The sequence below is a fragment of the Camelus dromedarius genome, chromosome Y (genome assembly GCF_036321535.1).
Source record: "Camelus dromedarius isolate mCamDro1 chromosome Y, mCamDro1.pat, whole genome shotgun sequence".
Lineage (NCBI taxonomy): Eukaryota > Metazoa > Chordata > Mammalia > Artiodactyla > Camelidae > Camelus > Camelus dromedarius.
The window spans coordinates 17005994-17016843 of record NC_087473.1 but is presented as its reverse complement, the minus strand read 5'-3'; the positions used below and the strand labels follow the sequence as shown (position 1 = coordinate 17016843).

Sequence of the window (10850 nt, the reverse complement as noted above, 5' to 3'; positions counted from 1 at the left end):
TTAACGAGGTGTGTCAACCTGACGGGGCCACAGGTGCCCAGGGAGCTGGTTAAACAGTAATTCTAGGTGTGTCTGCGGGGTTGCTTCCGGAAGAGAGAAGCATTTCAATACGTGGACTAAGAATAGCACATAACCCTCCCCGGTGGACGAATAAACCTGACCAAGGTGGTGACAGGCTTATACACTGAGAATCATAAAAGACTCATGAAGGAGACTGAAGGTGATTCAAAGAAATGGGAAGATACCCCATGCTCCAGGATGGGAAAATGAACATTGTTGAAATGGCCATGCAACTCAAAGCGACCTACAGATTTAATGCAACCCCTCTACCGTTACCCAGGATGTTCATCACAGAACTAGAACAAACCATCCTAAAATGCACATGGAGCCAGAATAGCCAGAGAAATCCTGAGGAAAAAGAACAAAGCTGGAGACATAACCCTCCCAGACGTCAGCCGACACTACACAGCTACAGTAATCAAAACAGTGTGGTATTGGGGGGAAGGACCAAAAACCCAGACAAAGAAAAACACAGACCTACGGATCCATGGAACAGAATAGAGAGCCCAGAAACAGACCCACACACCTACAGTCAATTAATCTTCAACAAGGTGCGTCGCTCAGGTCAGACAGGACGGACCAAACCCCCCCAGGCAGGGACTGCCCACGGGGACGTGTAATGTGAAGTGTCAGCCTGATGCGGCCACAGGTGCCCGGGTAGCTGGTTGGATGGGCGCCATGCAACCGACTGAGAGCCAGAGCAGAAGCAAAGAGGGAGCTGAACCTGCTCTCTGCCCGAGGGCGTGAGCTGTGACTCCCCTCCTCGCCGCCCCCGCGCTGGGGGTCACACGTCAACTTACAACCGTCCAGTTCCTGGTTCTCGAGCCTTGGGACTCACCCGGCACTGGCGTCTGTCTAACCGACTCACTGTCGTTTCTCCAAAGATGCCCCTTGGTCCGTCATCTGCGCTTTTCATCCGTGCATCACCTCCCCTTTATTTTCTCACTCAGCTTATGGAATGTCAAGGCTCCCCCATGCCACAGGAGGATCCCCACCGTGCAGTGAAAGCTGTCCCTCGTCAAAGCACAGGAGCTGTGCCACCCGTCAGTCGTCGTAAGCGCCGTGAAAAGTCACAGCTCAGGGCTTCTCCGTGCAATCCCCAATGCAGGGTTCGGGGTTTCACCTGCACGGTGCCTGAGCCCTTTTAGCGCGTGTTCACCTCGTCCCCGTGTCCTCAGCGGAGGTTCCTGCATGGCAGGGTCTGTCGGTTCTGCTTTCTCGTGTCCCCCACTCTCTGCAAACCTCCCACCACTGAAAGTCTCTCAGTGCGTGCTTGTCAACTGGACTGGACTCACGGAGCGATGGCTAAAAGCCCCTCCGGTAACAGCTTAAGGGTGCTGACCTCTCCTGCACTCGGCGGCCATCTGAGAATAGCAGCCCATCCGCGGAGCCCAGGTAGCATCTGTTTTTCTCTCGACGGCGTGTTTGCAAGTCCGCACGGTGGGCTGCTTCCGACGGGGCCGACCCAAGCTCCAGGGCACCGGCCAGGAGGGCCGGAGCGTGTGCTTCTCAAGGGAGCCTGCGCTCGCAGCTCTCGCCGCTCCTGCAGAGCCTGAGCGACAGCTGCCTTGGACAGGATGGCGTCGGGGAAGGGAAGCGAGGCAAGGGGACGGCCTGAGTGCCCGGTCCCCGAAGAACCACAGAGTGGCTGGCAGCCGGCGCCCTCCACGTGGGCGAGGCCGGACGGAGCGACAGAGCAAAAGGAAGCCACGTCGGGGGGGTCATTCCCTCTCTTTCTCTTCTGCTTTCTTACCTGGGTCTCCGTCCGCAGGGAGTGTCCCCCACTCACCTGTGCCCTTTCCCAGGCCGGTGTCCTCGTCTACCAGCCTTGAACTCAGAGGCGCCTGCTCCGGGGATTCTGAGACAGGGCTGGGAAATGGAATATAGACAAACAGGTTGCATTTTGTTGTCTCTCTTTACAGTTTTTTTTACCCTATTATTTTCCTCTCATTTTTGTTGTTTCTTTTTTTTTTTTTAACATTTTTTATTGAGTTGTAGTCAGTTTACAATGTTGTGTCAAATTCCAGTGTAGAGCACAATTTTCCCGTTATACATGAACATGTATATATTCATTTTCACATTCTTTTTCACCGTGAGCTACCATAAGTTGTTGTATATATTTCCCTGTGCTATACAGTATGGTCTTGTTTATCTATTCTACAATTTTGAAATCCCAGTCTGTCCCTTCCCACCCCCCACCCCCTTTGCTGCTTTCTTTTTAATAACAATCACTTTTTGGAAGGGACGTCCCATACGTAGGTACTGGGTGTTACACGGGGCAGTGCGTGTCGTGGTTTTATTTATACCCACCAGTCTTAACTCCACCAGCCCCTCTGCATCCTGCTTCATCATTAAACAGTGTGCAATGTGCGCAACTTTGTATTCTCTCTATATTTACCTACCTGTTTTATTTTTAACAGCTTTTAATTTTTAATGAGGACTGATTAGCCTTTCAAGATAATGATGGATGTAATGGTACATAATTGAACACAAAGGTTAAAATATTTCCTTTTTAGTCTCCACTGCCCCCCACCCCCCACCCCCATCAAACAGGCTTATTCTGGATATATGCATTATTCTGTAAGATTTTCTTAACATTCCATCTTCCAAAGAAATGCGTACAGAAGACAGAAATGGTGCCAGAAACATTTTTTTAAAACGTATTTTTGGCCTCTGACCAAATACCCCAGAGATGGGGTCCAATCTGAAAATCATTCCATTGTAGTTTTTCCTCTCTGTCCTTTTGAGACACCATCATTTTATCATATATCATCTACCATCCTCTATCATGTTGAAAAAGCACCTTGGCCACGGCCAAACGTCACTAGGTCACAGGCTGCTGGGAGAGCCTGGGGTCACCTGGTCTTCGTGCATTCTGGGTAAAGTGCTTGTGACTGCACCGGGGGAGGCAAAGAGGCTCCGAAGGTAGGGGAGAGGGGAGGGGAGGAGGGGGGAGGGGAAAGGAGAAGGGGGAGGGGGAGGGTAGAGGGAGGAGGGAAGTGGAGAGGGGAGGGGAGGAGGGGGAGGGGAAAGAAGGGGGAGGGGGAGGGTAGAGGGAGGAGGGAAGTGGAGAGGGGAGGTGAGGAGGGAAGTGGAGAGGGGAGGGGAGGAGGGAAGTGGAGAGGGGAGGGGAGGAGGGAAGTGGAGAGGGGAGGGGAGGAGGGGGGAGGGGAAAGGAGAAGGGGGAGGGGGAGGGTAGAGGGAGGAGGGACGTGGAGAGGGGAGGGGAGGAGGGGGGAGGGGAAAGGAGAAGGGGGAGGGGGAGGGTAGAGGGAGGAGGGAAGTGGAGAGGGGAGGGGAGGAGGGAAGTGGAGAGGGGAGAGGAGGAGGGGGGAGGGGAAAGGAGAAGGGAGAGGGGGAGGGTAGAGGGAGGAGGGAAGTGGAGAGGGGAGGGGAGGAGGGGAATGGGAAAGGAGAAGGAGGGAAGAGGGGGAGGGAAGGGGAAAGGGGAGGGGAGGGGAGAGGGGGACAGGAGGGGGAGGGGGAGGTGGGAGGGAGGGGGGTTTCCAGATGCTTTAAACTAAGAATTCAGGAAAATCAGCTGGTCAATTGACACTTCAGAAAGGATGTGGTGGAAGCATTGACCTGTCAGCCGGTCTCGGTGAGAGGCAGTTGTGGCTCGAGCAGGTGTTTATTGGTTTTACAGCCATCCTGCTCTTAAAAAAAATAAAATAAAACAAAACCCTGCAGCTAACTAACTTCACCTCATACGCTAATCACACAGGCGTCAAAGACTGCAGAAGCAAAATGCTTCCCAGAATTCAAACGTGTGTCCTCACACGTGTCCTCGTGGTTCTTTCTGTTCCGACCTCCCCGGGGGAAGTCTCTGGATGGAGGGCCGCAGAGCTGCCTCTCCTGCAGGTTTGGGGACAGGAGGTGTGTGCTCACAGGGCAGCCTGAACGTGGAACGCCGTCCACTGCGCGGCAGGTGGTGCGACGCTGCCACAGAGCATCACAGCCGGGGCTCTCCCGTACATTCCCTGCAAGTGAGGCCTCATCTCACCTTCCTGGGACATCCGCACAATTCTTCCATAGGATTTCCGGCAGCTACGCGTCTCACGGGACGAGGGGAGGCACTGTCCAGGGGAAGGCAGTGGCGGTCCTTTCCAGAGGCCGTTGGGAACATTCAGATGTTGGTGCGGTTTCAATTTTGGGGGGGCGTCCGGCTTCACTGGGTGGAGCACTGATCTCAAGCCCAAGCACATGTGCCCCGAAGCCGAAGGCATCCTCTGGTCCTCTGACCTCACAACTGTGCAGCCGTTGCCCCTGGAAACCCAGGTGGTGTCCAGACATCACAATGGGGTGCTCTGCCCACTCTGGGGACCTGGTCCTGTTGGCAGGAGGGGAATTGTCCGGTGAGCATGTGAGGTTTTCAGCTGTCTCCACCGACAACAGGAGGAATATATATATATACACAGAGAGCGAGATCTCAAAATGCAAGGCACACCCCAGGGCAGTTATGTGCAATGGGGTAGACTCGCCGGCTGAAGGACACGGGCAGGGCGTGTCCAGAGATGTGAAGGTGGGGTCACAGGGCCGTAGAAGTCCCATGAACGCATCTGACTTTAAAACAGACTTGTGTGTGTGTGTGCGTGTGCGTGTGTGTGTGTGTGTATAAGACTCCTAAAAAAGCATCTATAAATTAGAAGATAATGCAAACATATTTAAAATTTAAAAAAATTAAAAGGTGAGGGGTGTGGGAGGGATAAATGAAGAATTTGGGATTAGCAAATACAATATATAAGAGGGAGGGCGTAGCTCAGTGGTAAGGCATGTGCTTAGGTTGCGTGAGGTCCTGGGTTAAATCCCCAGTCCCTCCATTAAAATAAGTAAATAAGCAAATAAATACATACATACATACATACATACATAAAAATCCTAATTACCCCCCAAAAACCGAACAAATTACTAAATATAAAGTAGATAAACGACAGTGTCCTACTGTGTAGCACAGGGAACTATATCAAATATCCTGTAATAAACCACAATGGAAAGGAATATGAATATACATATGTATATATACATATAACTGAGTCACTATGCTGTAAACGAGAAGTTAACACATTTTAAATCGACTGTACGTCAGTCAAAAAAATAAAAAAAAACTCATAGAACACTGTGAACGAAAAATACTGCAAACCACATCAGTAAACTGAGAATGCTGAAGCCATCAAGTCACCAGCGCTGCCGCCACCCCCCCACCCCCCCCCCCCAGTGAAGCCCAGCCCACAGCCCGGCCTCTGCAGCCACTCACAGTGCTGCCCTCTGAGGGGACTCAGAACAGGAAAGGACAGGACCCTGGCCCTAGACAGCTAGGTGCCTGTCAAAGGAGTGAATTCAGTGAGCCCAGATGCTTGCTTCCTCCCATACATAGAACAGCGCTACATTCTTTAACTTGAGATGCCTGCTTTCCTTAGATAACAAGTCATCTTTTATTGTTCCAACTATCTGGTCTTTGTTGTAAAGCTCCTATGTATCCTGGCTTCTCCCCTCCCTCTTCGGAGCCGTCCCTCAGAGCCATCTGAGGGGCTGTCATCCCAGCTCGAGTCCTCCTGCCAAATAAAACATTAGTCTCAATTTTCGGGTTGTGCGTTTATTTCAGCCGACAGATGCATGACATGCGGTGGCCCCTGAAGTCGCCGTGGCTGCCGCTGAGCACGACGCGTCACTGCTGGGTCAGCGCGGGAACACAAGAAGCACACCGGTGTCAGCCACGGGGCCGAGCGGGTACCGAGCGACTCCGTACTGTTCCCTCGATGTCTCTGTAAACCCACAGTGGCTCTAGACAAGTGTATTGATTTTTTTTTAAGTATAGACTCGGTTTTAAAAGTTAAAAGAAAACAAAGAACACGACTTGGGGGCGGGCACGTGCCCGGGGGACAGTGTGCGCCTGGGCTGGAGGGCCGGGTGTCCGGTGAGAGTCAAGCGTCTCGGGGAGGAAGCAGGGCTGGTGGGAGCCCTGCGTCGTCATCAGGGACGTGTGGACGTTGCCACGTCATTTAAGCCCATTAGGGGTGGACGGGTGAAGGGGGTGAGAGAAGCAAGGTCCACAAGCAGTACTTGGAGACCCAGGTGTTTCCATCCAGTCTCGGGGCCGGGAGAGGTGGGGGGCACCCAACCCGACGGCCTTGTACAAACACTGAGGACCGCCAGTGGTGTCCAGAGGGTTTGCAGCGGGCTTTGGCCTCATCCCCAGCCTCCTTCTTCCGAGGGAAGGAGTGATGGCCACGCAGCTCACTAGCTCTAACAGAGAAAAGAATTGCACATTGGAGACGTAAACCCAAACCCTTTTAATCGCATTCGTTCATTCATGGCCCTAGTTCCCAAAGCCTTTTCACAGCCCCTGGGCACAGAGCAGACAGTCAGTGCATAATGGTTGCAGGCTGGATCCCTCCTGACGGGAGGGCGTGGCTTAGGAAGGCAGTGGGTAAACACTCCTCAAAGGGCAGGACGCGTTCCAAGGACCAGCAGACACAGAAGGGCCGTCCAGGGAGCGGGAGCGGAGGCACCTGGGCCTCAAAGACGACGTCTGGAAAGTGGTCCGTGGTGCTGCCTGATGCTGGAAGGATGCTGAATAAAGTCCCTTTGCTGGGGAGAGCGAGTGGAGCCTTCCAGGCTTCCTGATGAAGAAGGGGGTGGAACCCATGGCCTCTGAGGGTCCTCACCTCCTCCTTTTCCCGGCAAAGGAATGTCGCCTGGAGTCCTCTGAACGCTCTGCCAGCTGCAAAGCGCAGCCGTTTGCCTGCAGCGACGCACTTCAATGAGCTCATTGACCCGGCTTTCCCACAGTCCCAAACGCCACCGGGAGCGCCTGCCTGGGCCTTCCGTGCCAGGAAGGGGATGGGCCTGGGCTCCGTCTGGCTCCAGACGGCATTCCTGGGCTGGCGCGTCACAGGCTGCAGAAAGAGCTGGGGACGCCCGCAGGGAAAGCCTTCCACCCAAAGCAGCGTCCCCGAGGCCACCGTGGGAAGGGGCCTGCTCCCCCAGATCTCCCAAGACGGGGGGAGCCGTCAGCCTAACTGTGGAAAGGAAGCTTGTCTGAAAAAGTCTCACAGGACGGGGACTTCAGAGTCACTTCAGAGAGCTGGTTGTTTATCAGAACGGTGTTTACCAGGGAGGTGCAAGGCAGCAGCCCCCAAGCTACTTCGCCTGCGGTGCGATGGAGGGGTCCGGCTTTCCGTGCACAACCGAGGCTGCCGAGCCCGAAAATGCAGCGCCTGGACTTTCCCCAGATCGCCTCTATTCAGAAAGTAGTGCGGGAGGGACAGGGCCGGGGCGGGGGCGGGGGCAGCCTGGCAGTTAAAGCTTAGGGCCACCGTTAATAGGAAAGCAGCGTATTCATTCTGCCATTCGTACAAACGGAAGGGCTCCGGCTGTGCTCACCTGCTCAGGGGGAAGCCAGCAGTAATTGTCCCCCCCCCCCCAACAAAGGGACTCTGGCCACGTCCGGAGGCGTTTTTCACTGCTGGACAGGGAAGGGTGTTACTGGCTCCTATGAGAAGAGGGCCGACCCGCTGCTGAACATGGAAAATTACCCAGGACAGACGCCCCCGCCAGGCACCGCCAGGCCGAGCCGTATCCGGCCCCTGATGTCACTGGTGCTGACGGGACACACCCTGAGGCCGATTCAGGAGGACCCAGCCTTGACGATCACCTGGGCAGCTAACCGGATACAAACTCAGTTTCCCATCCCTGCTGAGAGCTGTGTGAGCCGTGCAAAGGAAGGCTTAGCCCAAGAATTAATCCACTGGCCTGTCACCCAAGGCCACCTGACGTCTAGCTAACACACCGCGGTCCGTCCTGACGGCTTGGACCTCTCAATGAACGCCGTCTGTTGACCTGGGACTGCCCGAGGCCCTCGCAGATAAACCATTCGCTCTTAACCCGGTGCTGCTGTCACCCACAGAACGACCACCCCCACCCAGCACCCCATTTTCCCCTAGCTACCGACACGCGACGCAGCTCTGAGGTCCATCCAGCCAAGGCCGCTGCTTCCTTCTTGTATCAGTTACATCCGTGTTCACCCGAAGCGGCATCTCACTGTTCTGCGCCCACGGGATGCGGACCAGTCGGTCAGACACGGCGCATCGTTCTGCGTGTATGTTTTATTCGTTCACGCGTGCTTCTACGGGAAGGACTACCCTGGCAGATGTTCAGAGGGATTTGGAAATAGGCGGTGAATTTAGCCACCAAAAGTCAAGCTCCAAGGGACGAGGCCAGAGAAGTCTCTTTCGAGCTCCTGCCCCTTTCTGTTGGCACGCAGACCCCGTCCTCCTGCAACCCTTTCACAACCCCCCCCAAGTGATCCCCTTTTCCCCAAACCCAGCGACCTGTGGTTCCCCCCCATTCTCTGACACTCACTGCTTCATTCCATGAATGCCTTGAGCAATCGGTTATCTCATTATGTCTACACAGTTGAACCCCGCTCTTGCCTAACAACTACTCTCTTCAACAACATACGAGTTTTGACTCCCTGTTTTGTTTTTCCTCAAAAAGAATACAGAGTTGATGACTCAGACATGGTCGTTCTGCAATAATAAAATCAGCAGCCCATTTTCTGGGGGGTTTCTGTCATTCTGGTTTGTGGTCCTGCCACCAGCACGTCTGAGAACTGGCTTGGGGGAATAAATGTTACTTCATCCAGAAATTTAAAAATATTTTCCCCTTCCTTAGGGGCCGTGGTGACAGGTGATGCTCAGCTCAGCCTGCAGCCACCCTGAATCCCTGACTCACTCTTCTCAGACCTATTCTTTCTCAAGGAGCCAGAGAAAGGAGGTACAGGGGCGGTGGTGGGGGGGACGGATTCTGTTTCTCCTCTTATTCAGTGGTCTTTCAACAGCCACCCTCCCTGGGTGGTAATCGTCCTCGGTGCTCATGTGTTATTCTAGAAGTTTACCTTGAGGCTGTGCCATTGAAAATGCTTTTCAACAGGAGGAAAAACCATTTGAAGCATTAACATTTGTAGCCAAACCCCCACTCAAAAGGAAGGGCCCGCTGAGTCACAACAATCCCCAGCAGCCGAGGGGATGCCCTCACCTGTGGTCCAAGCCCGTCACAGAGTACGTTAAAATTCATGACTCGTAACCTCCGGGCCAAGAGCTCCACCCGGGGGGGTATCCGGCTGCGGCTAATCCCCTTAGGCTATTGAAAGGAAAATGCCTAGGCGGACTGTGTATAAAAATACCAACAAATAGAATTAATCCACAACCTACCAGGAATCCGTGGGTCCCTCCCGAGACACACTTTAACAGAAGATAGCGCCTCTCCCTTGAAGCTTTTCCCCTTTCACGTGCCCCCAGCGGTTTCTCCAACAGATACTCAGCAACCATCTCTTATAGACATTTTCCCATCATTTCTTTGTGTGTCTGTGTTTTACCCCCAAGAAAATATAATTTAACTTCCAGGTAAAGTATCAGAGAAACCACACGAAAAAGAACAAGGCGCGATGGCTACCGATGGCTAACGTAGCCCCCCAGGTTAAAATACAACGAAAATTTGAAAGTGTACTTTGATAGGTGAGCTTCAGGCAGTGCTTCCGCATGGGCTGTCTGTTTTTCCAGTGGGGGTAAAGTCACGTTTGAGCGCCTGTTAGCGGAGAGTCTCTTCGCTCTCTCGTTCACCACAGGAGAAGCTGTAGCCCGGGTCACTTTTCCTTTTCGGTGTCCACGTGCGGACTGGTCTCAGGAAGTTCAGTAACCATGGAAAACCACACATGATGCAGCAGTCTGCAGTCCCAAAGAGCCCCAGCCTCAGATACACTGGGGCTTGTTTGAGTCAAGGCAACAGTGAGTTCATTGGGGTCTTAACTATCCGTTCTCCGGAAAAAAAAAAAGAAGAAAAAAGAGACCAAAATCAGCTGGATGAGTGACCTATGTCCTCTGTATCCTGCAGGTCATGGAACTAAGAAGGCCCTGGTGACACGCTGTTTGAAGAGAACGCACCGCTGGACGCTGACATGCACACCCACACCGCCGTCGCCGCGGGACCAGACGTGCTCGCACGTGACTTTAAACTGTGATGCGGACCAGAGTAAATTCTGAAAACGTACGCTCCTGCTAAAATACGTTTACCCTGACATGGAATAAACTCTGCACCATAGTTGGTGAGGTTCCTTACCGGGAACAGAAATACATAAATAAGTACATGATATTTTACCCTCAGATAATTATTGCCTTTCATGATTTTCTTTGCATTTATCTTATACTAAATCAGTTTAAGATATTTTATCAGAGATTCACTGTATAGCAGAGAACTATATTCGGTATCTTGTAATAACGTATAATGGGGAATAATCTGAAAATAAAATGTATAACTGAATCATTTTGCTGTACACCTGAAATGAATGCAATACTGTAAATCTACCATACTTCAGTTTTAAAAAAGATATTTTATAAGAGGAACATCCTAAGAGGTTAATACAATTTTATTGACTCAGAAATTAATGAACAGATATATTAAAGTTGATTATTTTAGAAAACAGAATCATTGATTTTTCTCGAAATTCACAAATTGAACAAGTTCCAGTAAATGGGATTTACCTACAAGCCCGCTAGATTTGCTATTATTATTTTTTTAACATTTTTTATTGATTTATAGTCATTTTACAATGTTGTGCCAAATTCCAGTGTAGAGCACAATTTTTCAGTTACACATGAACATATATATATATTCATTGTCACATTATTTCTCTGTCAGCTCCCATAAGATCTTGTATATATTTCCCTGTGCTACACAGTATAATCTTGTTTATCTATTCTACAATTTTGAAATCCCAGTCTATCTCTTCCCAC

At 51.9% G+C, this 10850-nt stretch overlaps 1 protein-coding gene across 2 annotated transcripts in view; it reads right to left on the bottom strand.

Annotated features, from left to right (window-relative positions):
- Positions 1-728: 728 nt before the first annotated feature.
- The window catches only part of LOC105086568 (pseudouridine-5'-phosphatase), a 498657-nt gene continuing 488535 nt past the window's right edge, over positions 729-10850 (bottom strand). Inside the window, exons 7-8 of one of the 2 annotated variants that reach the window (XR_010379551.1) lie at positions 4064-4390; positions 729-1929 (exon numbers count right to left, since the gene is read on the bottom strand). The gene's annotated coding sequence lies outside the window, so the exon portion shown is untranslated. The remainder of the gene's footprint in view (positions 1930-4063; positions 4391-10850) is intronic. The other variant, XR_010379552.1, reaches the window with a different exon arrangement.